We start from the raw sequence: 27,245 nt of genomic DNA on the forward strand, positions 1-27,245 counted from the left end.
ATATCATTGTACCAAGGACAACTGAGGATTACAAAACTTCCCTTTTTTCGTTTGAAATCAAACAAATTCATCCTATAGATCAAATTGATCTACACAAGCAAGTAGGGGAGATGATTTACTCATCCTTGACAAGTTCTTCCATGATAGCTTCTAAGCTACAAACATCACTAAATAATATCCATTCCTATTTAAAAATAGAAAAAATGTCTCATTTAGCTAAGGACACAATAATCAAAGGACTTGACGATCTAGTTTTAAAATTAGAATTAGATCCTAAAGATGTTAAAGCAGTACAAGAAATAATTAAGAATAGAAATGTTGATATTCAAGCATTAAGGAAACAATCAAATATGCCCACCTCTGAACATCCAAAAGCACAAGAAGTTGGCCAATTAGAAAAGGAAAAAGAAAATATGCTTAAAATGATTGTTGAACAGAACATGCAAATTCATAAGATAGTAGCAAAAATAAAAGAAGATCTAGAGCACAAACCAGGAGATGCCACAAGAATAATTAAAGTCTTAAACTCCAAAACAAAGGATGAACTTGAAGAATTTGGGATTGAATATAGAAGTGAAGCAGTCTTGGAGGTAAGAAAAGTTTTAACCAAGATAATTTGATGTTACAACTTGTGAATAAGTGTCAAAATTTAGAAGCTCGGATCAAAAAATTTCACAGAAATTCAATGCTCTACATCAGAAAGGACTCCCAGGTTTGCAAGGTATAGGTGGCCAATTCATTCCGCTTTATTATTATCAACATAGGCTACATGAGATAGCAGTAGACAATGCTAAATTTTCCAAAATAACTGGTAAGGATTTCATCGAAGGTTTAAATTATGATTTGTTCATTCAACATGAAATTAAATATTTCTTTCTAACTAGGCCTACTGTTGAAATATATACTGAAGTTGATGAGTCATACATAAATTTGGTAAATTTTTATATCCCTAATGAAAAGAGATGGGATAAATTATGTGAGCTCATTGAATAGAACATAATGCTAAATTTCAGGAGCAAACAACAAATTAACAGGAGTAATGAATAGAAAATCAGATTTCCAGCTACAATCATCAAACAACAACCCTCGAAATCTATGCAGAGTGTTCAAATCAGTTCATATTTACTATTTTTCAATACTATTTTTGTAAAATACCGATTATATTGGATGATATTATATTTTCTAATAAATTTTGATTCAAGTCTAGATGTTTTGAGTCGAAGCCTATAAGTATTTTGTAATTCAAAGAAGAAAAGATTGAACTGTTGTGATGAGCCAGTGACATGCTTGTAATTTTTCTAAAGATAATAGAAGGATTATGTTTCCATCTTTTATTTTCTCTACACATGTTCAAGGTAACATAGAAGTTTGGGTAGCACTAGACTGAATGTCAATCTCTCTAAAATCCCCTGCAAATTTATAATTACTAAAAGAGATTAATTAACTGAAATTGTTTGTCTTAGTTAATTCCTCTAAATCTTTTAATTGTTTCATTTTGTCATCTTTTGCACATGTATTGTTTGGCTATAGAAAACTTCTACTCGTCTACTATATATAACAAATTAGATATTCAATATGAACGTTTAAGGAATTATATGTATTCTTAAATTCTTCTTTCCAAATTATTTTAAAGATTAATTTTGTTAAGAATGAAGAATCAACCCTTTTGTTTTGTCATAAATTCTTAGGATTTACATTTGTTTTAAAGTTTAAAGCATTGGTCATCCATTCAAAATAAAAAACTTACTTTAGATTCTTTGGCACAGTTCGTCAGCCTAGAACTATCTACAAAGGAAAAGATCAGATTGGCGTTGTTCTCGAGGAACGAAGATTCAAGTTTGTTTCCTTGGGACAGCGATCATACTTGCCTCTTAATGATCAATAAGAGGCTATTAGGATAAAATCCTTCACCTAGAGACTCTACATATTAAATCTGGCTTCACACAGGCATACTAGATCCGAGTCAGATTCATAGATTTTCTCTCCTTTATCTGATCTGGAGAGATTAGTTAGAATTGCATCTATTAGATGTAGGTTAGAAGCCTCTCTTTCTATTTCTGCCTTTGTTATATCTGAAGTACATTGACAATATGACCCTTTACAATCAACTCTAATACTTGTTGAATTATCAGATCTTCCTCCAAACGTTTTAGAACTCCTTTCTAGAGGATTAGATCTTCAAAATGCACTTTTAGTCCATCAGCTTGAGGCTTTTGAACTTCCTTATTACCATTTGGAACCTTTTGACAGTGAAGAAGATCCTAAACTTTCTCTTTCTGATTTTAAACCAGTTGATTTTAAATCTTCTTTTGTACATACTTCTCCATCCACTTCTACTAAATTTGAAGAGGAACTTAGTATTTATACTAATCCTCTAGATTTTGAGGATCCTGACAAGGTTTTACCTAAAGTTCAGAAGTTAGTTATTAATCCTAAATTCTTCCAGAAACCTAAAACTTCATTACCCCCTTCTTCTAGTAAAGTTGTTTCTCCTATAAAGACAACTCCATCACATCATCAAATGGTTGGTATTCAACTAATTGTGGCAACACGTTATGCGGCGTTAGTCCTTCCACCAACATCCCAACTTCATGCTTTTCCTAATGGGTATTTAAAACATTTACCTAGATTTAATGGAGAGACAAGGCCATCTGTTGAAGATCACTTAGCTACATTCTTAGATTTTGCTGATAACATGAATATTGACAACGAATATGTCTGCACAAGACTTTTTGTTCAATCACTTGAAGGAAATGTTAGAATATGGTTTAGACAACTTCAAGCTAATTCGATTAATTCATGGTCTGAACTAGTCAACATTTTCAAAAATCAATGGGGAATCAAAAAGGATGTTGTTTACTACTTAACAGAATTTGAAGACTTGAAAAGAAACCCTGGTGAACCTGTAACTAATTTCATTAAGAGATTCAATAAAATTTATAACAAGATTCCCCCAGATTGTAAACCTCTAGTTACTATTGCTAAAGTTAGGTTTTCCAAAGCATTTGAAGATGAGTTTGTTGTAATTATTAGGGAGAGAAAATCTAAAACTTTAGCAGATATGCAAACTAATGCAATCGAATTTGAAGCTAATAGATCAGCATCTGCTAAACTGAAAGTTAAGGCTAAAAAATAATGAAAGTTAGAGAAGAAATCACCTCATCATCAAAAAAAAGATGAAGAACATAAAATTGATGAAATAACCTCTCTACTTAGAAATTTGTCTAACAGAATCTCAAGAGTGGAAACTCAACCTAGAGTAACCCAACAAGTTGCAAATAGACCACAATTTCATTATAGAAGACCTTTTCAACATCAAATTTTGCAAAGGCCAAACACTGATCATAAAATTCAACCTCCCCTAATGATTAATGATGAATATCCTAAAGAAAATGTTCCTATAAATACAAATGAATTATTTTGAATATCCATCATCACATAATGTTATTGTTCCAATCAGTCAAGATCAGTCTCTAATTCAAAATCAAGAAAATTCTCAAATTTCCAAGTATCAAGATTTTTTTGAATTCTTCATTATTGAATTAAATAGAAGGTATTATCTTAGACCAAGACCAGGACCTGGTAGACTAGTCAAAAAGGTTACCTTTGATGAACCTCAAGTAAAACTAGCTGAAACACAAACATCATAAATTCCAATTGTTTTTAATGTTGAGAAAGAATTGGAGAGAGTTAAAACTTCAATCCCATTATTTGAACTCTCCAAAAATCTAGGTTACAAACATCAAGTCTCAAAATGGATTCAATCTTCAAGTGTTGATGTAGAGGGGGATGTCAATAGATTATGGGGATGAAAACCTTCAAATATTTTTGGTCCTAGTTCAAATATGATTAATAAAAGCGTACCTCCTTTTTATGTCACCTTGAAAATTCATGATTACCTTTTATATAATTGTATGTTAGATTCTGGTGCTTCCCAAAATCTAATGCCTAAAGTAATCATGGATCAACTTCAATTACAAATCACTAGGCCATATAATGATCTATATACTTTTGATTCCAAGAAAGTATCTTGCCTCGGATTAATTAAGGATTTAGTTGTAATGCTTTCTTAGATCCATGTGAAGAGTATAATATCGAACATTTTTGTTACATATATTCCCCAAAAATTTGGAATCTTATTGTCAAGATCTTGTTGTGCCAAGGGGAAATCTGCAAATGGACATGTCTTATGCTATAATCCCAGTCTATGGAGGTGAACATTTAAGACTATATATGATCCAGGTGGATATTGGTGGCCACCCGCCAATTCCACTTGGACCCCCACCATTGCTTCTTTTAGTTTTTTAGTTTCCTTAATTGTAGCACAGTTTAATATTTTTAGTAGTTTTTTGGGTCCTAAACTTCCGGAGCTGTTTTGAGGCCTTAAACGACGTTTTTTTGGAAATCTACCATCAATAATTAAATGTGTAAAATTGTCTCTTTTTTCGTAGTCCTGGAAGAGATCTTTCCGACGGGCTATCATGCGTGTCAAATGGAGATAATATGACCAAGTCACGACCCCGGGAAGTTGGTTGTCCAACTTACCCCAATAGGGCCTATAAACTCTTGGTATTACATCTCCTCGGGTTAGGGTTTTGGTTGTTTAGGGTTTGCTCTTATTGTTCAATAATAAAAAGGCCCTTGAGCCTCATTGTATTTCAGTTCAGAGGCATGTAGCCGCCACATCTCTTCTCAGAGATAAGCTACCATCGCCCTAGCTGGTGTATTTCCATTTCTGTTTGTAAGCATATTTCAGTATTTTACATTAATGAAATGAAGTATTATTTCCGCTGCATCTCTGTGTTTATGGTTATCTCTGTAATTTGTTGCGTTCATGTTTAAATCTAGATCAGTGGTATCAGAGCGGTCTGCTTTTTTTCTCTGTTTTTCTTTACATGTCCCCAATGAGGTCGGGATATAAGGAGTTAGGGCTTGAACTGGTCGAACCTTTGCAAGACCAGCCTTGCAAATCCCGACGACCTCCCATGGCGGATGAAAAGAAAGACAAGGGGGCAGGAGATCCTATCAAAATATTGCTTGAAGAAGCCCTCGAGCGACAAAGGAACACGATGATGAACAACTTTGCCCAGATCCTTCAGCAGCTACCTAGGGGCAATGCATCGGCTTCTAACAGCTACTCTAGAAATGCCACACCATTTAAGGTACAAGTTAATTTTGAAATCCCCATATTCGAGGGTCAGATAGACACAGATGCCATCGATAAATGGTTAAATCTGCTAGAGGGTTATTTTTCTGTTCATGATTTTTCCAGTTGGGAAAATATTATTTTCGCTCTTCTCAAAGCAGTCCCCCACGTCAAGGACTGGTGGGAAACCTATTGCAGGCAGAAGGATGAAAGTATAGGGTCACTATTTTCAGCCGCACCCACTTGGGATTCATTCCGAGATGCCATCAAGGAGCAGTACTACCCTATCGGAAGCTATGAGGATCAATACATAAAGTAGACCACGTTGTGGTAGGGAAGGGACGAAGACGTGTTGGAGTTTACCAATATTTTCCATACCCTTCGCACAAAGTTGGGTATCAAGGATTCGAAGCAACATTCGGTACTCAAATACCGCGGCTGCCTACACAAGTACATCCAAGAAGAAATAGAATTCCTGAACATCTCCTCGCTCGGCACGACATACCGATATGTCGTCAAGGTCGAGCAAAAGTTTAAAAAGAAGAAGCGAGACTTTGGATCTGCAAATCCGAAGCAAGGGAAAGGTGCTCCCAAACCGCAGAACGAAGGACAAAGCCAAGGTGGGGTGACCCAAGACATCCCGCCAAAGCTGCAAGCAAAGAACAACGTCGCGAAGCCAAGAAAGGACACGGGAAAGTGGTGCGAGTTCCATAAGAGCTCCACTCACAACACAAGTGAGTGTCGGGCTAAGCAGTCACTAGTGGCCGAGCTAAAGGTTTCAGAATCAGATGCATGTTCTGACTCTAAGTCAGAACCTGACAAGGGGAATGACAAAGGGAAGCATATTATCGATGCAGAGCCCAACGCCACCGTTGCCACCACGAAGATCCAGAAAGAGGAACCCTAATTGAGGTGATATATTGGACATGATGAAGATGTAGTCCTTCCAAGCTTACAAAAAAAATAATAATAAAGCATATAAATTTTAATGGACATTAATAGCATCATTGCACATTAATATTTTCCAAAATGGTTGTATAGATTGGTAACCTCTTTTAAAAGAAATAAAGTTTATTATATTTTTCGTTGCCATTCCATTTATCCTGTAAAATAAAATAAAAAATCAAACCTCCAAAACCTCGTTGTCATTGGTATCATCATTTTATTCAACCTCCATTATAGCTATTTTTTTTCATGTGAGCACCTCTCTTTTTTAATATTGTTTAGAGTAATTGAGGTGTTCCTCTCACATGAACTATTGTTTTATTATTTTACTATTTCAAATGAATATTGATTAAAAATATGTCTTTATATAAAGAAACAAATCAATGATTTAAGTTTATTAAAAATTTTAAATTATATTAATGAAAATTAAATTAATTAGCTTAGATTTATCTTAATTTTTGATCTGTTAAATATGGAGAGGGATCTAATATATTTTTACTTTAAAAGAAGTTTGCATCTCAAGAAATTTATTCTCTCTGGACATTATCAATTTTCACTTTAAAATAAGTTTACATCTCAAAAGATTTATTCTCTCAACGCTCAATAAATTTACAATTAAATAAATCTAAACTAATACTATAAGTCATACATTATCATCTGCATACCATTAAGAGCGAAAACTAATCATACATTATCATCTACATATCATTGAGAGCGAGAACTAATCATTTTCAAAATATACTTAGAAATAACAAAGCAATAATTTCATTCATCGTAAACCCATGAACTCCCATAATCCAAAAGAGTGTTTGGAAAACCATCTCATTTAATGGAATTGAGTAAAATTATGTTCCTTGATAGAACACGTTAAAAAGAAATTAATGTTCATTCTCAACTTCCTTTACATTACCAATTAACTTTGATGTATTAACTCACATGTTATTGGATTAGTCAAAAATGAATTCATTATAAATCTCGTGATCGTTAGCGTTGAATTTGTTAAATAATTAATTTAAAAATTAAAATTATTTAAATGGTTTATGAGGGTACTTGATAAGGTTTTGTAAATGGGGTAGCAATCTAAGTGGACTTGAGTGTGGGGAAAACTCCACAGTTAAGTGCGCTTAAGCTAGAGGTGATCTGGGATGGGTGATCTCCTGGGAAGTCTTGGTTACCGAGTGCAAGCCCCGAAAGTGATGATTGATGCTATGTGATTCATTTCACTAGTTTCAATCCCACGTCTTCACCCCTGTGAGCATCACCCAATGCAATGAGTGTTAAGTGGACTATTCAAAAATCATGAGAAATTAGTCACTTATGACTACCTCTCATGGAAATGGTCATACATGCATGACTTACTTAACACAGTTGAATCCCAAAAAATGATATCTAATATAATGCACTGCGAAAACCCCTTAATACTTAAAATCAAAATTATTATAAATAATATATTTATAATATTTATATTTTTTTATTAATGATTTCATTTTGGTATTATAAGCTAAATTTTAAAAAATTTAATACTTATCTTGATAATAAAGTTTTTTTTTTTAAATAATTATTATTATTATTATTTGCATTTTAAAACTAGAGAAAAAAATAAAGTAAGAGTCTAAAATTAAAAAATATTGAATAAAAACAAAAGTTTACTAATTTATATATCACCAATAAATTATTTTAAAAAATATATATTTTTAAATAATAATTATGAATATTTCCGGAACAGTTTAATTGGTAATTGAAGTGATATGAAATTAAAAAATGGGAAATTCAATATCTTAAAAGTAATCCTTTTTTTTTTCAGAGAGAAATCCTCATATGGCTGAAGCCTACAGATATTTACAATCGATATGGCCGAAGCCAGCAGAGATTTACGGCCGAAGCCAACAGAATATGGCCGAAGCCAGCAGAATACGACATAGCCGTTACAAATCGCTGAAACAAGGGGCAGAGAGTGCCGCCGCAGGATTCAAAAAAGTAATCCTATAATAATAACAACTACCAAAATCAACTCTATATCATATGAATATGAGATTGTCCTTTGGTTAAATAATAATAATAAATTAATTTATATTCACAAATAAAAACTAACCATAATGATTTCAATTATCAATTGACAACTAAATTATAATAAAATTTATATAAAAATTGCTTCTAAAAACTTATTTTACTTTTTTCATTTAATATAACCTTTAAAAATTTATATAAAAATTGCTTCTAAAAACTTATTTTACTTTTTTCATTTAATATAACCTTTAAAAATTTATATAAAAATTGCTTCTAAAAACTTATTTTACTTTTTTCATTTAATATAACCTTTAAAATGGCCTTCACTTTGAGGCCTTTTAATTTTTCAATGGTTTTTGGGTAATGTAGAGATTACCCTTCAACTTATATAAATTATTTTATCCAATTAACACATGGGGTGGTGGCGCAGTTGGCTAGCGCGTAGGTCTCATAGCTTTCAAGTTGAGTAATCCTGAGGTCGAGAGTTCGAGCCTCTCTCACCCCAATTTTAATTTTGTTTTGTGTTTCGCGGTATTCTTTTCGGGAAATCCAACATTGGCTTCGCTTTCCTCGCTTAGGTTCTTTGTTCAGTAATCCTGAGGTTGAGAGTTCGAGCCTCCCTCACCCCATTTTAATTTGTCTTCTTAGCAAGCAAGGACAGTAAACTTTCTATATTATAAATATATTATATTATTCTATTAAAAGTTATATAAAATTTGTTAAAGTTTAAATTCAATCAAAAATATTTGATAATAAAATGGTTTTAAATTTTTTATAATTAATTTGAAAGATTTATCATATTTGGTAAAGACATTCATATTATATATTTTTTTAAATTGGAAATTTGTAATTATATAATTTATATATATATATATAAAGATTTATCATATTTGGTAAAGACATTGATATTATATATTTTTTTAAATTGGAAATTTGTAATTATATAATTTATATATATATATATAAAATTGGTTAAAATTTAGATATAATTAACACAATTAATTAAATATAGATAATTGAAAATGAAATAATTTACAGTTTTTTACTATCAATATTATGATTCTTTTGGTGAGTAGGAAAATTGTAATTCATATTGATTTGAATATATTATATAAAATTGGTTAAAGCTTAGATTCAACTAACAAAATCAGGTGAATGGAAATATTTGATAATGAAATAATTTACAATTTGTTATTATCAATTGAAAAGATTTATCACTCAACTATCAAGTAAAGTGGTAAATGATTTTGGTAAACAAACAAATTATAATTCATAGTAATTTGAGTATACATACTGTTTTTTTTTTTTTTTCATTTTAGATATCACTTTTCTTGCAATTCACAAGCATTAAGGAAAAGTGGATCTGGTAATTGCATAGTGATGTTATAAAAAATAGCAATTTTAGTTTCAATCTATAATTACAAGGATGTTCATTAATAATCATTGTTTTTAGGGAAGGATTCCAACATGCATTAGAAAATACCATTGGAGAGGCCAGATTTCATACTAATTGATTCTATAGCATGGACACAAGGAATTTGGTTAAAATTACATGGAGCTCTTGTAATTAAGCTTATAATTTGGAGAAACCTAAGGACTTTTATTTATAGCTTGGGTTAAATATATGTATATTTTCACAAAAGCTAATCCAAAAATAGTTTTGATAGTTTTTAATATTTGCATTGATTTATGTCAGTGGAACACTTATCATTGACAATGATGATGACAACTAGGAAAGGAAGAAGCCTAGAAGAAGAGTTGAAAACCAAAAACATGATTTAAGTACTAATGCATAGTTAATTTTAAATATTTAACTTAATATAGAGTGATGAATGGTTTGTAATGAATGCAAACCACCACAAAGTTGGCCAAGAACACATATAATCTTAAGAGTAGCATGCATGCATTAATCTAAATCATAATACACAACAAATAATGAAAGTAACTTTGTTGCCAATGAAACAAAGACTTACAAGCTAACACCTCAAGATAATTATGAAGGTAATGTAGGATCCAGAGCCACCTTGAAGGAGGGTCATTTTCCTAGTTGTGTTCTCCACTTCAAGCTTTAGTGGTAGAAAGTAAATCCCAATATGGTAGCAATAATAAGTTTAGGGTGAAAATTTTCTCTCATGGAATTTCATAAGTATAACCTTGCAATTAGTGATGGATGAAATGGGTGATCTCAATAGATTTGTTCATAAATAAAGTAGTGGATCTCTCTTGAGAGCTAGCTTAAATGTTAATGATCCCATTGTATTAATGAAGTAGCGGGATAATGATAACTAATAAAGATCGTATCAAAACCCATATTTGGAATAATGGCTTGATAAGGTCCACTCTTGGCCACTAAACCATTTTTGGATTTAGTGCAAACATAGTGTGAGAAAAAATGGCTAAATATTGTGTTATGAATTTTATGTCAAACTTGGGGTTTGACTTAACTCGGGATGACAAGTCTAAGGTCACATGGTGATGAACATGATATAAATTAGGTCTGATTTGGATTAGATCATTATATTGTTTGTCATCCATCTCGATGCATTTGAAGTGGAAAAAGTGGAGGAATCAACTCATGTGACCATTTTTACCAGCGGGAGCCAATTTGGCAAAATGGGGTCTAAAACCTTCTGGGAGTGTTTTGAGACATCAAATAACATTTTTTGGGGGTAAAAATTTGCCACTTTCGTGCCACACCTTTTCAGGTTATTCGACACTTAGAGGTTTTTCCAACGATGCAAGAAGCGCATCAATCAAAGTCTGTATGAAAAATTTATGCCACTCAGATGTTGAACTTCCTGTTGTCACCACCATGGTTCGAGAGGATGTCACGTCAGCCCCCATTATTCATCAAAAATGGGCTAACCATGTGATTATGATGTAAAATACTCTAGAAGAGTCTATATTATAACTCTGGTTAAGAGTTGAGGTAGTCAAACTTAAACACTAGTAGGTTATCGAGTTGTGTTATAACCGGGCCACTAGGAGGAAGAGGCATTCCATTCTTTCGAGTGCACTTGTACCATAGCTAAGAAAAAATATCCAAGAGGGATAGGAGGTAGAGCACACAGAGAGGATTTGTGCACTGTAGCAACCCACGGGCCACATGCCATACTTCTTTGTACCTACAACCATATTTTTAGATAGAGAAAGAGACCGGAGTGGCCTCACCTTCCAGCTGGGTTTTCTGCCGAAAAAGGTTTCCCAAAGCATATATTGTGTCTTATGTGTGTGTGAGCTTTTAGTTTTTCATTCTCTATTTTCTACATAATTTCCATTTGCATGCATGCACTAATTACAGTAAAATCTACATATCTAGAAATTTAATAAAATTGTAATAGTGTAGAATTTCATATTTTTAATATAATATTATCATATCTGTTGTGATGAACTGTCTAGTGGAATATCCACGGCAGTTTACGAATCATCTTGGTATTAGAGTAGGTTTCTTTGGGTATTTTGTGGAGATTTGCAGGGGATCTAGATTGTCGGGGTCGAAAATCGTAAAACCTAATCATGGTTGAAAAATCTGTAAATGACCCTCATGATGTTGCAGAGGTGGGGTTTTCATGGTTGGAACAACAAGTTGTTGATCTAAATCACAATGTAAACCTCCTCATGGTGGCCCTGAGAAATAATCTTGGGATATTTGGAGAATATGGGGGTTCAAATACAAAGGACAAATCAGAAGGGGGATAGGGAGATTGGGAAGAAATAAAGACCCATTCGAAGAAGGATCCAGAAAATATCAACTCATTTCGAGTCCCTGTTTAAAATGAAATTAACAGTCGATATCAAGCCATACCACGGTGAAATCGGTGCTCTCAAGTTGAACCACTGGTTGCAACAACTGGAAGTTTATTTCAATGTCCATTAAATTGAGGAAGGACAAAAGATTTCATTTGCGTGACTAAAATTAGAGGGCCATGCATTGAATTGGTGGGAGAGTTGTGCAGAGATCTTGAGGTTGGAGGGAGAACCTCCAGTGACTAAGTGGGAGTAATTCAAAACCATCATTAAGCCATTGTTTTATCCCATTGAGTATGTAGAGGACCAATGGATCTAGTGGCACTACTTCAGGCAAAATTCGGGCCAAAACGTGTAGGAGTACACCACGAAGTTCAAAAAGATGGCTATAATGTTGCGTATCTCTCCAAAGAACCTAGATGAACTCCTCAATTATTTGAGGGTTTTGCACTGCCATCTGCATGAGTAAGTGATGTTGTTCAATCCCAAATTAGTGAATGAGGCTTGTGTACATGTACAGTACCTGAAAAAATAGGCTTGAAGAGAGCATAATCAAGTGGATCAAAGAAGAAGGAGTAACATGATGCTTCTAAGGAGGGAAAGAAGAATCAAAAAGGGGGAAAAGATAAAAAGACAACAGCCACAACACACCAGTGCAAATATCCTAACAACCATTGCAAAATTGATGGCCATACAAAGGAGAAGTGTTGGAAGTTACATCCAGAGCTAAACTCGAAGAACAAGAAGAACGATAATAAGAAGAAGAATCTCATGGCCACTAATTCGAGAAAACAAGTTGAAAGCAACTTGGACGTGGATGAGAAGATTGTTTGTACGTCATTGCATAAGGAGGTGAATCTAAGTAGCCTTCAGCAACAGGAAGAGAAATAAATGACCAAACTCTTTCGTATAAAGATATAGGTCATGAAGACAAAGATTAATGCTTTGTTTGACTTAGAATCGCAGTCGAATCTCATTGCAACAAGGTTGGTCAAGAAGATGGGGATGGAAGCTTGTGATCATCCAAACCCATATCCATTGGGATGGGTAAATAACAATGCAGAGCTAAAGACAACAAAATAGTGCAAAATTAGATTTGCTATCAATGTTGATTTTATTTTTGATGTAGATTTATATGTGGTTCCCCTTGATGTATGCGGATTTGTGTTTGGGAGTCCATACATGTACATGCAAGATGCAATATTTATGAGGAGATCCAACTAGTATTGGCTCGTTAAGGATGGAAAATCGTTCATCATTAACACACACAAAGGCAAGTCGAAAATTTCCCTGGTAAGTGCCAACCAAGCCAAGAAATTGATTTGTTCCAGCAAGAAGTATGTTTTATTGTTTTTTAGAGAAATTAAGTTTGTAGAGGAGTCAATAAGAGGCAAGGAATCCCTAGAGGGGTGTACTAAGAAACATAAACAATAATTGGAGGAGTTGTTACAGGCATACAAGGATGTGTTCCGAGAGCCTAAAGGGTTACCACCTAAGAGAGAAGTGGAGCACAATATCCAGCTATTGTCGGACTCCACATTGCCAAATTTTGTGTTGTATAGGCAGCCTATTATAGAAGCAAGTGCGTGAATAAATAGTTACAGCGGCTGCTGGAACAGGGTGTCATTCGACCAAGTACATCACCATGTGGGTCACCCATCATCATTGTGCCAAAGAAGGATAGGACTTGGCAGATGTTTATAGATTACAGGGCGTTGAAAAAAATCACGCTCAAGAATAGATACCCCCTGCCCAAGATAGATGAACTGTTGGATCAGTTGCAGCAAGAAAAATACTTCACCAAGTTGGACTTGAAGTTTGTATATCACCAGGTTTGAGTCAAAGAAGAAGATACCTAGAAGACCGCCTTCAAAACCAAGAAAGGTTTGTATTAGTGGTTAGTTATGCCATTTGGCCTATGTAATGCACCAACTACATTTATAAGATTAATGAATGATGTATTGGGCCCTTTTATATATTCAATTGTTAGTGTCTACTTGGATGATGTACTGGCATAAATTCCTACCTAGGAGTGTTGAGAAATCTAAGGGTAGCTAGATTAGGTGATTTCTCTTTCTTTAGTAACTACTTGTGATATATTTTTACTTATCTTGATTAGCTTATTTTTCAACTTGATTATTATTGTGTTCTTATCACTAGACATCTACCAAACAATAAATAACAATGAGAGAAGAGGACACAAGATATAGGCGATTAACCAGGGCCAAAACCTCTCAACTTGAGAGGAAAAACCCCAATAATTCTTCTCTTCTTATAGAATCTTCAATTGACGAATTCCAAGACCTATGACCCTTGACCAAGACTCCTCCAAGACCAATTCAACCTTCCTTATTTATTTGCACATCTTCCAGCAACAAACTTTGACCTTCTAGCAACTTCAACCCCCAGTAATGATTTTTTCAACTTCGACCTCGTAGATTCACAGCTTCGAACTTGATGCAACTTCGACCTTGTAGATTCACATCTTTGAACTTGATGCAACTTCACAGCGTCGAACTTGTAGCTTCACAACTTTGACCTAGTAGTAGCATCAAAACTTCAACCTTGCAACTTCACAGCTTTGACCTAGAAGCAGTTTCAGAACTTCGATGCAAAATCGATGCAGTTTCACAACTTTGATGCAACTTCACAGACTTGATGCAACTTCAAAAAAATTTCTTCCTAGAAACTATTGAAACCCTAACAAAAGAGAGAGAGAGAGAGAGAGGCCCAAAAATTCAATCTTGTTATTCTTCTTCTTCTTCGTCTTTTTCCAGCTTCTATCTTAAGGAGATTGAACTTGCTTAAGAGTGTGTCCAAATGAGGTCGAATTCCTTCTTATATATAGGCTTTTCAAGGGTACAAATTTCTCTCTTTAGGCCGACTTGTCCCTTCATGTAGGCCGAATTGATCTTTGTGCCATGACGAGGTCTTGGAGGGTATTTTGACTTTATTTTGACTAAAATAAATTTTATTTACAATATGTAACATGCCCAAATGGGTCTTCAATACATGACAATGACTCAATTGACTTTATGACAAACCTAGAAGCACTCAATGGGTGCTTTACCTAAAAATAAATTTCCCTTGATCATGAAACCAATGCCTCAAGAATAACAATAATAAATTTATTTTTATTTTTTCATTAAATACATAAAATCATGATTACATATGTCATTATGAAGACCATACCTAGTTACATATTTTAACACTCCCTCTTAACTAGGGAGGTATTCATATCCATACAAGGTACTTGGACATTCACAATCTAAATAATTCTCATAAGAAGAGTCGGATTGATAATCGATATGTTCAACATCAAATCAACCAACATTATCACATAGCAAGGCCTTGACTAACATCTCTATCTCTCCACAAGATCAGAGCACAATGTTGGTGAGATCAATGACTTATAGACACCATCATCATTGTCTCTAAAGGCACATACCCCACCCGGGTGTTCACAGTGTATGTCCTCCTAGGACTATTCTTATATTGGATTCCCAATCCTCAAATAATATTGGTCCTCCATGACTACTCTTATCTTGGATGCCCTACCACATCCTCAAAGAGTATCAGATGCCAAATCCTTAGCCAATCCATTCTTTCTTCCAAAGTGAAGACAAGAATGATGTGTCTATATCTCCCTCTCAACTAGGGAGTATATATTCATTCCTATGAAGGAATGTACCCATTCCTATAAAAGGAACATACCCAAGCTCGCTCTTATCTAGGGACTTGTCCAAGCTCCCTCTTAACCAGGGACTTGCTTCCAACAGCTTTCATCTCTAGGTGGAGATCATGGGACTATCAAATGCTTGTGGGGCTCCTTCTTTCGATGTCATGAAGTTCATTTTCAACATTTTGGATCCTTCATCTTTTGGGATTTCTTTGTAGGGCATCGACCATCCATCACTTTCCTTCACAAACCATGTTAGTCATGTTATCCTTCCTTTCATCAGAAAGTGATATACTATACGATATCTAGATTTTCTTCATACAACTACATCATGTCTCCTTCAGGATCTTCCATCCCACCACATGAGTACAATTTGTAGGTGACTTCCAAAACTCTCTTTCAGTATCCCTATGTTAGCCCATCCATATATTGTTCAAAAATAATAAAAAATGAACATCAAATCAAAATCACCTTTTATGATGGTCCTTCATCATGACATCTGCTTGTTGCAACACCAACTTCCTGCATACATATGGACACATCTCCAGGATATTCAATGTCAAGGGTATCCTTCCTTTCCAGACCTCATCAGAGTCTTCATACCTTTTCCATGGAGATGTCACAATTAATACTTCTAGTCATTGGATGTCTATTTCCTTTTCTACGTAACCATAGTTGCATCTTTCACGATCTCTTCTTTCTTTCTTCAAATATTTCTCCCCAAGAACTTCCATCCATAGTTTCTTCGTCTTTGTAAACCACCTAAAATTCCATATGAGGACATATTATGTTGATTTCATCTTTTCAATATGTGAATCATGCTTTCGTTCATCTTTTCAACAAAAGAGATACCTTTTTCTTCGACCATGCTCATGAGGTAGAGAACTTACCTATGTTATCTGCAACTATATGATGACATGACTTAATTTATCAAACATATGCATACATACCTCTTTTCTTCTTTTTTTCATCAAGGCTTCCTTCAGCAAATTCATTTCCTTGATTGAGAGTACTTCATCCATCTTGAAATGATGCATTCTTTTGTCATCATACCGTCATTATTCCAAACGATGAATCCCATAGAAGTGGAATTCTCAGCGAGACGCTTTCTTCCTCCAAGAGAGGTGAACCTTCTAAAGAAGATTCCAATAGAGGATCTTGATTATCCTCATCCTGTAAATGCTCCTTCCTAATGATGTATGATGAGCTCTACACTAGATGACTTTCTTCTACCCATAAGTATTATTTATGCTTCTAATGAGGTTACCAAGAGCTACTTCCTTCATATGATGACTGCTACATCCATGTAGACTTCTACTTTAGCTATTATTTCAAGCTTTTCTAATGATATCATGAGCTCTTGCTTCAACGGTATGCTTCTAGTATGATGTTATCTTGTACTAAGATGCATCTCGTCATAATGCTTCTCATCTTAACTACCATGGTGGAGGTTTTTTCACTTCCCACTTCTCCTTGCTATGTATTGGAGAAACCCTAATAGTGAAGATCTATCCCTTTGGATTTATTCTCATCAGGTTCATCCACTTCTTCAATGATATGAGCCTCATTTCTTTCTTTCATCTTGTTGTCCTTCTTGAATTTTAGAAAATCTCTCTTGTAATTCCCATATTCTTGACAACCATAGCATTGGATCTTTGACATATTCTTCTTCTCTTTTTGAGGACCAAATTTTCCAAACTTTCCTTTTCTTTTAGCCATGGAAACAAATGCTTGAACTTGTTAGCTTGATCCTACATCACTTTTTTCCTTCAACTTGGTTTCTTCAATTTTACATAATGACCAAAGTTCATTGAATGGGGTGGCTTCCTTCTTTCAATAAATGCTTGATATGAAGTTTCCCCATTCATGTGATAGTGCATTGAGCACCACAATGGTAATTTCCTTATGAGACATTATCTCCCCTAACTCTTTTAGTTGGTCTCATATTTCTAACACCCTCATAAAGTATGAGGTTATTCCTTCTTGCTTTGATATCTTCATCTTGTAGGGTTCTTGTCTTAATGATATCACTTCTCGATCAATACTTACGAAGAATAATTCTACTAGCTTCTCATACATTTCTTTTTATGTATCCAACTTTGATACATATGGTATGAGGGGATCTTTGATGGATTCTATAAGAATCCTTTGAGTCCTTACTTCCCCTTTTGTGTACTTCGCTAGAGCTTGAGCTTCTTCCTTTGGAGGTTTAGTGATTGATCCTTTAACATGATAAATGATTTTTTTTTTATAAATTTATCCTCTTATTCCATGCAAGAAAGTTTAAAGACCCAACCAATTTGTTGCTTTCCTTGCAAAATGAAGTCATTTTAATAGATTTAGAAGTGGACATAAAGATACTTACTTTTGAAGATACTTCTTGATGATAATATATTCAACTTGATGCCTTCTTGATTTTGATGATGATGTTGATAGTAGAATATGTCTTCTTGATGAAGATATCTTCCTACAAAAGTGATCCTTCAAAGAGAGGGACAACACCTTGGTTCTTTGATGATGATGAAAATTCCTTCTCCTTGATGAGCTTCCCTTACTCAAAGTCAACTTCAGTTAACTTTTCCTTCTAGTAATTGCAGCTTCTTATTCGACCCCTGCAATTTGTCTACAATTTTCGGTCACTACAGAAACCCTAGTTTCTACATGTGTGGGAGAAAGACAGATATTTTACCCTTCTCTCTTCTTCGCTTGGATAGAGTCTTCTTCTTTTGAAACTTGGCTTGAAATATGGCTTGTTTTCCACTTATTTTTTGCCTCCTTAGGTGACTGTGATAATTCAACTTCTGTTACAACAAATTATCCCTAATCTCCTCGCACATCTGAAAAAGAAGCCCAAAACATACCCAAAATTACTTTGATCCTTTTATCTTCTTTAATGATGATGTGCGAGCTTCCCAAAAATGATTCAAGTGTATAACCCTTCTTTGGATGGGCTAGGTTTTTGAGATCTTTTATCTTTGAGATGTGACGATCCTTGATATGAATGGTCCTTCTTGATGATTGATACTCTATATGATCTTCTAATGTTTCGAAACTCGAGTGTCCTTCTTTAAGATGCCTTTCCATGCCTTGTCACCTTAGCTCTGATACCATGTTGAGAAATATAGGGGAAACTAGATAAGGTGATTTATGTTTCTTTAGTAACTGCTTATGATATCTTTTTACTTATCTTTATTAGCTTCTTTTTCAACTCGGTTATTATTGTGTTCTTATCATCAAACAATAAAGAACAATGAGACAAGAGGACAAAAGATATAGGCGATCAGTTAGGGTCAAAACCTCTCCACTTGAGAGGAAAACCCACAAGAACTATTCTCTTCTTATAGAATATTCAATTGACGAATTCCAAGACCTATGACCCTTGACCAAGGCCCCTCCAAGACCAAGCCAACCTTACTTCTTGTTTTTCACAACTTACAACAACAAACTTCGACCTTCCAACAACTTCTTTAGCAACTTCGACCCCCAACAACAATTTCTGCAACTTTGACCTCATAGATTCACAACTTTGACATTAATGCAGCTTCACAGTGTCGGCCTTGTAGCTTCACATCTTCGACCTAGAAGCAGCTTCACAGCTTCAACCTAGAAGCAGCTTCATAGCTTCGATGCAACTTCATAGCTTCGATGCAATTTCATAGCTTCGATGCAATTTCATAGCTTTGATGCAAATTCACACACTCGATGCAGCTTCATAATTTTGTCTTGCCCAAAAACTGTAGAAACCTTAACAAAAGAGAGAGAGAGAGAGAGGGAGAGAGAGAGAGAGAGAGAGAGAGAGAGAGAGAGAGAGAGAGAGAGGCCCAAAACTTCAATCTTGTTCTTCTTCTTTATCTTTTTCCAGCTTCTATCTTGAGGAGTTTGAACTTTCTTGAGAGTGTGTCCAAAATGAGATCAAGTTCCTTCTTAGATATAGGCTTTTGATGTTGAGAAACGAAAACAAGAAATTCTGTGAATTAAATTGGAATTCTATTCTCATAGCGACTTAAAATAGTTAAATTAAGTTTATTAAACTTGATTAACTTAGGAAATTCGAGTTGGGAGTCTTTTGGAAGTCATGTATATGTTATCCCTACTTTGTAGGACTCTAGTGTGAGTTAATTGTGAGTTGTAAAATAGAAGGCTCAGTTTCATGAGTCAGTTCAATTAAATTAGTTCTCAAACTAATTGAGAGAACTAATAGTGAGTTAACAGTCAGTGGTGACACTAATGAACTTGTTGATGGTGCTGGACCCACCAACATGTCAAGGGATCTCCCCGATAAGAAGTGCCAATTAGAACTTAGACCATTTGGTGTAGGAGTCCCGACAGTGGGTCGTATGGTATCACCTTGACTGCGGTTGCGCACAGAGGCAAGTAAGATGTCGCTGTTGGTAGCAAGGGCGTGACATGCGCAACAAGCCAAGGAAGGTGCATGAACGGTTCTAACACGCAGAAAGTGAGGTGAGTGTGCCCCTTAGAAACCTGTGGAAGCACGCGGTTTGGAAGGGAACACGCGAGTGAAGATGCGTCACAAACAGGAAAACAAGTAAGCTAACAATCCAAAGTGATGGTTAAACCAACAACACGTCTCAATAAGATTCATACATACTTATACAGAAAGAGTCCATACATGCATGCTTAAGCAAACATATACATATATCATTAGAATAACCAAGATAGCTTAAATACAACAACAACATATGCATGAAACGTGTTGGCTCTGTTATATTAAGAAGTGAAAATTCCAATCATACAATACAACCATGACCAACCACTAGTCCCGATAGTGAAACGTTACAGTCACTGTCGCCTGCTCCTCCAAAGCGATGTACTAGCTCTGCACTGTGGAGAAGCCAAGGCTCGTTACAATACTCTCCAAACTTTCTCTAAGATACTCCTATCAGAAGCTTGGTTGACCAAAAGCCTCTACAATGAGTTATGAGGTATAATAAATAGCATAGGGTGGGGTGACCCTTGACATTCCTCTTTGTGACCGTTCACCTACCCTCATGACTCTTCAACAACTATATGACTGTTACATTCAACTATCGACACTTAGACTTCCACTTTACAATATGTTACATCCAATCTGCACATGTACCCATGTGAGACAAAATGGCTTGAGAAAGCCATGCAATACATCACTAACACTCAGACAGTTGTGGTAAGACCAACTCTTCGACATCCTTGCGATGATAGACAGTGGCGAACTGATGCCAAGCTTGGTCATTCGTGATGGTGTTCGTGCACTCAAGGGTGACATCCTGCTGAAAGAAAATTCTTGCCTTCATTGCATCTGGGTACACTGATATGGATCATCTGTCCAACTCGTCTGATAACATGTGCATCATTGTCTTGAGTGTAGTTGGACCAACAAATACTAATGTATAGTGTCTGTGTTGATCTCCAAGTGTGTGTTGGTGACCATGCACATCAACTTGTTGAAATACATGTTCAACTCCAGTTAGACTTTCTTCTTGTCTTCGCCTCGATGAGTGTGCCAAATGGTTGGGATCGCATGCATGTGCACAATGACATCCATGCTTCTGAAAACCCTTGCATGCGATCGACAACACTGCTCACCCTGTCTACTCCATGCCAACTGTTGGGCTAGGTCTATAACTTGTATGGGCACAGTTTCATTAGTTTGTGCATGTTGTGCCTCCTGCTATACCTGTTCCTGTTGCAACTCCTTCTCTTGTTTGTGCGGCTTTTGTTCTTCCTTGAGTTGTCGCTTCAACACCTACAACCCCTTCTCTGTTTCTCTCTCTACCTTCATGCGATCTTCTTATCGTGTTGTCACCTCATAGCCTCAGTCTCCAAAGTTGCTTTTATCACAAGTGGATCTGCTTGAACTTGCAACTTTGCTCCGCCTCTATGCTATCAACAACCTTCCCCTTGCATTTGTTGCATGCAGGTGTGCTACCTTCTTCTACTGCTGATGGTGCTACTCGTTGTGATGTCATTGTCGTTTCATCTTGATATCCTTGTCCATGAACAACTTGATGTCTTCATAGATAGGCAAGTTCATAAACACTTGATCAACTCCATCCCTAGTTGTGCTCTAAACGGTGTCTTCGACTCTCCTCTCTTGGAAGCCATTGTACCTGTGCTGCTGAGAGGCAGACAAAAACTTGTGATACCTAGAGACATAGCAACACGCATGACAAGCAATTTGTCAGTCAAAAACTAAAACAAGATGAAGGACTGATATGCAACATACCTGTGTGACTGTTTGTGAAGATTGCGCAATTTTCATTGGGAGGCTGGGAGACTGACTGCCAAAACTATGCAAGGCATAGTTCGGGCTGTCGGGAGGCTGACTGACTATTGGAACTACGCAATTCAAAGTCTAGAATGGCCTGCTAAGGACTGAAACTGCGCAATGCACAATTTTAGTGAGCCGTGACATGCAAACCAGCAAACTGCATTGCGTAGTTTCTAGGGCCAGTAAGGCACTTCCTCCAAGAATTGCACAATGCAAGCCCGGAGGTCAGTGTTGGGCCAAACTTGCACAATTTTTAGAGGGAATGGAGAGCCTTCACTTCCAGAAATGCGCAATGCTAGCCGGGCAAGGCAAGGTTTGGGCTAAGGCAATCCAGACCCGTTGACAGGTGACTAAAAACATGAGAAGTCTGAACGCATTGTGATACTGAGTGTAAACAAGAGTGAATGATCATGCATGCAAAAAACAAGTGCAGGATTCAGAAAACGGGAAAGCATGCATGTTTGTGAAGCAAGCCGCCGCAACAGTGACCGTCGATGCAAAAACAGTGTCATGCATGCGACATCAGCGAGATGCGAACGAAAAATGAAATAGTGCTTCTATAAGCTATCATACATCAAAATGATAGCGTGCTCACTGAAGTCAAGCAGACAACATTCACACAAAGCGAAATGTAAAAAACAACAGAAACACAACGCAAGACATGAAAAGCAAACTTACCTTGAAACAACGAAGATGAAAGTGCCAAAGACTCCTGGATGTAATGTGGGATGTAAGAGTTGCAAGATAAATGTGAGGAATGAGCTCTGCAGTGTCTGGTTCATAAGTTTTATCTTTCCAAACCAACCAGGTGAATAATATGATCTTAATAGGTACCTTTAATTTCCATATTTTCCAGAACCTACAAGTATTATCTAGAGAGTGCTTTGTGGTCAAAATATACCTATACATATCCACCACCTCCATAGATCCTTAATGGAGAACCCCACCCCAAGTGATGAAATTGCCTCCCTCAGAGAGACACAATCCCACTCTTCTAAGTTCCAAGATGTAATTATCCCAGACCTCAACATTGTGTCCAACCAGTAGAATCTCTATAGCCCTCTTCCAAACAAGAAACGAACCTTGCCACTGTTGAATGACCTGTGCCAAAATGAAAAATCCTCTAGCATGTAAGCGGTCGATAATCTCCATCAGGAGGTCGACAAAATTTTGAACGCCAAGAATGTTGTCAAAACCCATAAGAATGGAGTTTCCTTTACCGAAAGACCATTGAAGACATAGGAGGAACCAATATTTAACTTTGTGAAAACTCAACCATATAAGTGAACCCGACTTTTTCCCTATCGAGCCATCTCTAATCCACTCATGAATTAAAGAGCGAGCAGTAAGGTCATCAAGATAAACTTCAATGATGTGTTTGATATCGTGAAACGCATAAGACATGGCCTGCTGGAAAGTGGCACCAGATTTTTTGAGACCAAAGGGAAGTTTACGATAGGCGAATGTACCCCACGGACAGATAAAAGAAATTTTGTGCTAATATTCAGGTTTAATTTTGATTTGGTTAATCCAGAAAAACCATCCATAAAGAAAAGATAGCATTACCAACACACACATCAATAATCTAGTCAATGAAAGGTGTAGGATAATTGTCCTTTGGACAAGCCAGGTTCAAGTCACGGTAATCAACACCGACTTGAATAATTCCTTATTTCTTATCGACTAGAACAAGATTAGAGACTTATTCCATCAAAGGTACAGGATAGATAAAACCATCATCAATAATTTTTTCTCCAATGTCGTTATTACAAAATATGACTTAATCCGTACAAATGTGTTTTTTGTGTATGATTTGAAATATTGTTAGGTTTCATTGTTTCCAAATAGGGGATTCATGTTGATCCATCAAAGGTTGAGGTGATTATCAATTTCCATCCTCCTCATACTATTCTCCAGCTTCAAAGACTTCAGGGAAAAGCCATTTTTTTATGACACTTCATTGCCAATTACACCCACATTACCCAAGGTTTCATGTGCTTGTTGAATAAAGGAGTACCTTTCAGTTGGGATGACCAAGCTCAACGTTCATTTGACAATCTTAAACATGCTTTGTTGTCTGCACCATTACTGAGCCCTCCTGACTTCAACTGAGATTTTCTATTGTATCTCACCACCTCAAAGTCTTCCTTAGGTATGGTTCTCATCCAAGAAGATGATATGCACAATGAACATCCTATTTACTATCTTAGCAAAGGTTTGGTCGGTCTTGAGCTTTGTTATTCCCATATTGAGAAGTTGGATTTCGTAGTTGTTATTGTTGTACAATGATTGAGGCATTATATTCTACTGCGAAAGACTATCGTCATTGCTGACTCCAACCCCATGAAACATATCCTTAGCCATCAAATCATAGGGTAAAAATACTCCAAGTGGATTTTTATCCTTCAAGAGTTCGATTTGGAGTTCGTTATATCTAAATCCAAAAGGTCCTTAGCTTTCGTTGAGCTTCTTGTTGAGTTACCTCAAATTGATGAGGAAACTGTGGCCACGGATACTTTTCTTGACAAATCCTTGTTCCTCATTAGTACTTCTGACTCTTGGTATGGTGACATTCTTTTATATCTCCAAACACAATGTTTTTGGTCTGGAATATCTCATGATGATCATCGACGCATACGCCATCAATATCGACACAATCTTATTCTCGATGATACCATATACCTTCGTGGTGTTGATATTGTCCTACATCGATGCCTTACTCACGAAGAAGTTGAACACGTCCTTAATGATTACCATGCAGGGGTGTGCAGTGGTCATTTATCTAGGCTTTCCACCACTCAGAAAATCTTGCGTGGAGGGTACTTTTGGCCTTCAATTTTTAAAGAATGTATCTCAATAGTCCAAAAGTGGCATCCTTATTAGATATTTTCTTGTAAAATGTGCGCTCCTCCTGCCCCATTACACCCAGCCATTTCCGTCGGACCCTTTTCCCAGTGGGGAATTGACTTTACGCAATGTAACCCACCCTCTGCCCAAGGTCATCACTATATCATCATAGTCGTCAACTATTTTACCAAATGGGTCGAGGTTATGCCTACACATCTAAATGATGGTAACATTGTTTCCTTATTCCTTTTTAAACATGTCATTTCTAGGTTTAGTGTGCCTAAATGCATCGTGACTGATCATGGTTCACATTTTCAAAATCACATGATGCAGGAACTAGCTTTCAAGTTGGGTTTCCACCATGAACATTCGATGCCCTATTATCCTCAAGCCAATGTCCAAGTAGAAGTTGTTAATCAAACTTTGAAAACCATGTTGCAATGGATGGTTGGGAAACATAAATATAATTGTAATCTTATGTTATTTTCCACCTTATGCGCATACCGAACATCGGTCAAATCTGCCACTAACTTTATTCCGTTCCAAATGGTGTATGGGGTAGAGTCAATTCTCCCTATCCAGTGTGAAATCTCTTCTCTTGAACTAACTATCGAGTTACTCTGACACTTCGGTCGAGGAAGGACGTCTCCTACAACTTAACCATCTCGATGAACATCACCTTCTTGCTTTAGTCAATAATTAAACTCATCCTCAAGGCCCAATATAATAAATTTGTTCGACCTCGTGTCTTCTCTGAAGGTGATATTGTTTTGGTTTATGACCAAGACCATGATAAGTTAAGGGAAGGTAAACTTGAACCTATGTGGCATGGTCCCTACATTGTTAAATGCGTTCTCAAGAAAGGGGCCTATGAGTTAGTTGATTATGAAGGGAATCCTTTGTCCGAGCCATGAAATGGGCTCTATCTGAAATGCTATTATGCTTAGTTTCTTTGCATGGTCGCTTGTATATATTGTATATAAGTGTGTGTGTGTGTGTGTGTTATAAGTTTATTTTTGCTTGTCTTTAGCATTTTTCCCAGTTTTTGTGTGTGATTTGTGTGTCTGGTATTTGAAGCACAGATTTCTACACCCTCACTTCCTTATAGAGGCTTTGCAGATGATGCAAGTCGTTACACTTAGAATGTTGCTTTCGTCGCTTAGGTTTTCTTTTCACCCACTGATGAGCTTGTGAGTTCTCGGGGTATTTTTCTCCGCCCTGTCACAAACAATGTGGTTGAATATATTGATTTTATTGAGATCTTGACCAAGGCTAGTCGCCTTGGCATACACCACCTAGTTGTTCATCTTGACTCTCAGCTCGTAGTGTCTCAACTCAACCATATCTACTCTGTATGTAACTCAACTCTCCTACGCTATTTGATTACATTGATTATGTTCATATTCCTCAAGACCAAAACCGATTGGATGATTTGTTATCTAATTTGTGTTAGATTGGCATTTGTCCCATCAATAATTTTAACTATGCACATGATACATTAAACAAAACACATAACGGTCGTCATTTTATTATATATCATAAATTTTTGGTACATAGTTCAAAAATTGGGCAACTGAAGCCCTGGTTGCTATGCCATACATATGTAGATCCATCAAAACCACACACCCCTATACTACTACCTCCACCTAGTGGTACTCATGATAACATAAGACCACATTCAGAATGTGGCAGAGAATGGTCGATGACGAGCTGACTCAACACAAACCATATGACTTTGACAGTTTCGAGGGGTATTTACCATACTCCTTAGAGGAACACCTAAAGTAAGCCCCTCAACATTGCAAGTGAACACCCACAACTCCTCATCTTCGTGCTCTATCTCTATTGCACGTGTTGTTGGGACCTAGGCGAGCGGTCCATGTCTCCTTAAGGGAGAATACACTATAGGGTGTGTGGGAGCCACATCTCCATATCACAAAGATCATGACTTAGTAACTGTGTATCCAAACCAAAAAAACAAAAAAATTACATATTAAAAAAAAACCATATATATATATATATCTATATATCTATATCTATATATATATATATATCAATTTTTGTTTACCCCTCCCATCAAAATCCTTGCCAGGGGGAAATACCATGTTTGCATCTCCCTGGAAGTATACTCCATCATAAGGGTAGTCATCCACTGGCAATGAAGTTGCTCCCAGCCATTTCCAATATGTGTCTGGGAACCAACCACTAGTGTGTACTCCATCCTCCCTAGGCATAATGGAGCACCACCACACAATCCACGGCTGTGTTGGCAGTGGATATACCACATAGTCCAGTATCATTGGCCTCATCACAACGATCTTCTCAAATAAGAAACTCATAAGTAAACTCCCATAGCCACATGCTTGGTTCTTCCCCCTCTTGATATTTGTTAGTTGAGCCTTGACATTCGCCAACATTCCTTCACGCCAGTTGAAAAGTGTGGGTTCTAAATATCTGATGCATAGCTCTAGATGCGATATCGTCATGATATGGAGTGCTTGGGTCCCACCCAGCTGTGTTACAGTATATGCTAGCGTACATAGAGTCAGGTCCAATATCTCCTCTATATGGATTTTGTCCCTTTCTATTCCTCTACCTGGCCTGCA

General features: G+C 36.2%; 1 non-coding gene across 1 annotated transcript; it reads left to right on the plus strand.

Moving 5' to 3' along the window:
- The first annotated feature begins 8,513 nt into the window (after positions 1-8,513).
- On the plus strand, positions 8,514-8,603 carry TRNAM-CAU (transfer RNA methionine (anticodon CAU)). The gene is given in 2 exon segments: positions 8,514-8,551; positions 8,568-8,603. It is a non-coding gene; the product is annotated as a tRNA-Met (tRNA).
- Positions 8,604-27,245: the final 18,642 nt, after the last annotated feature.

Source organism: Pinus tabuliformis, chromosome 2_1 (assembly GCF_031772625.1).
Source record: "Pinus tabuliformis cultivar Carrire ecotype Pingquan chromosome 2_1, CPIR1, whole genome shotgun sequence".
NCBI lineage: Eukaryota > Viridiplantae > Streptophyta > Pinopsida > Pinales > Pinaceae > Pinus > Pinus tabuliformis.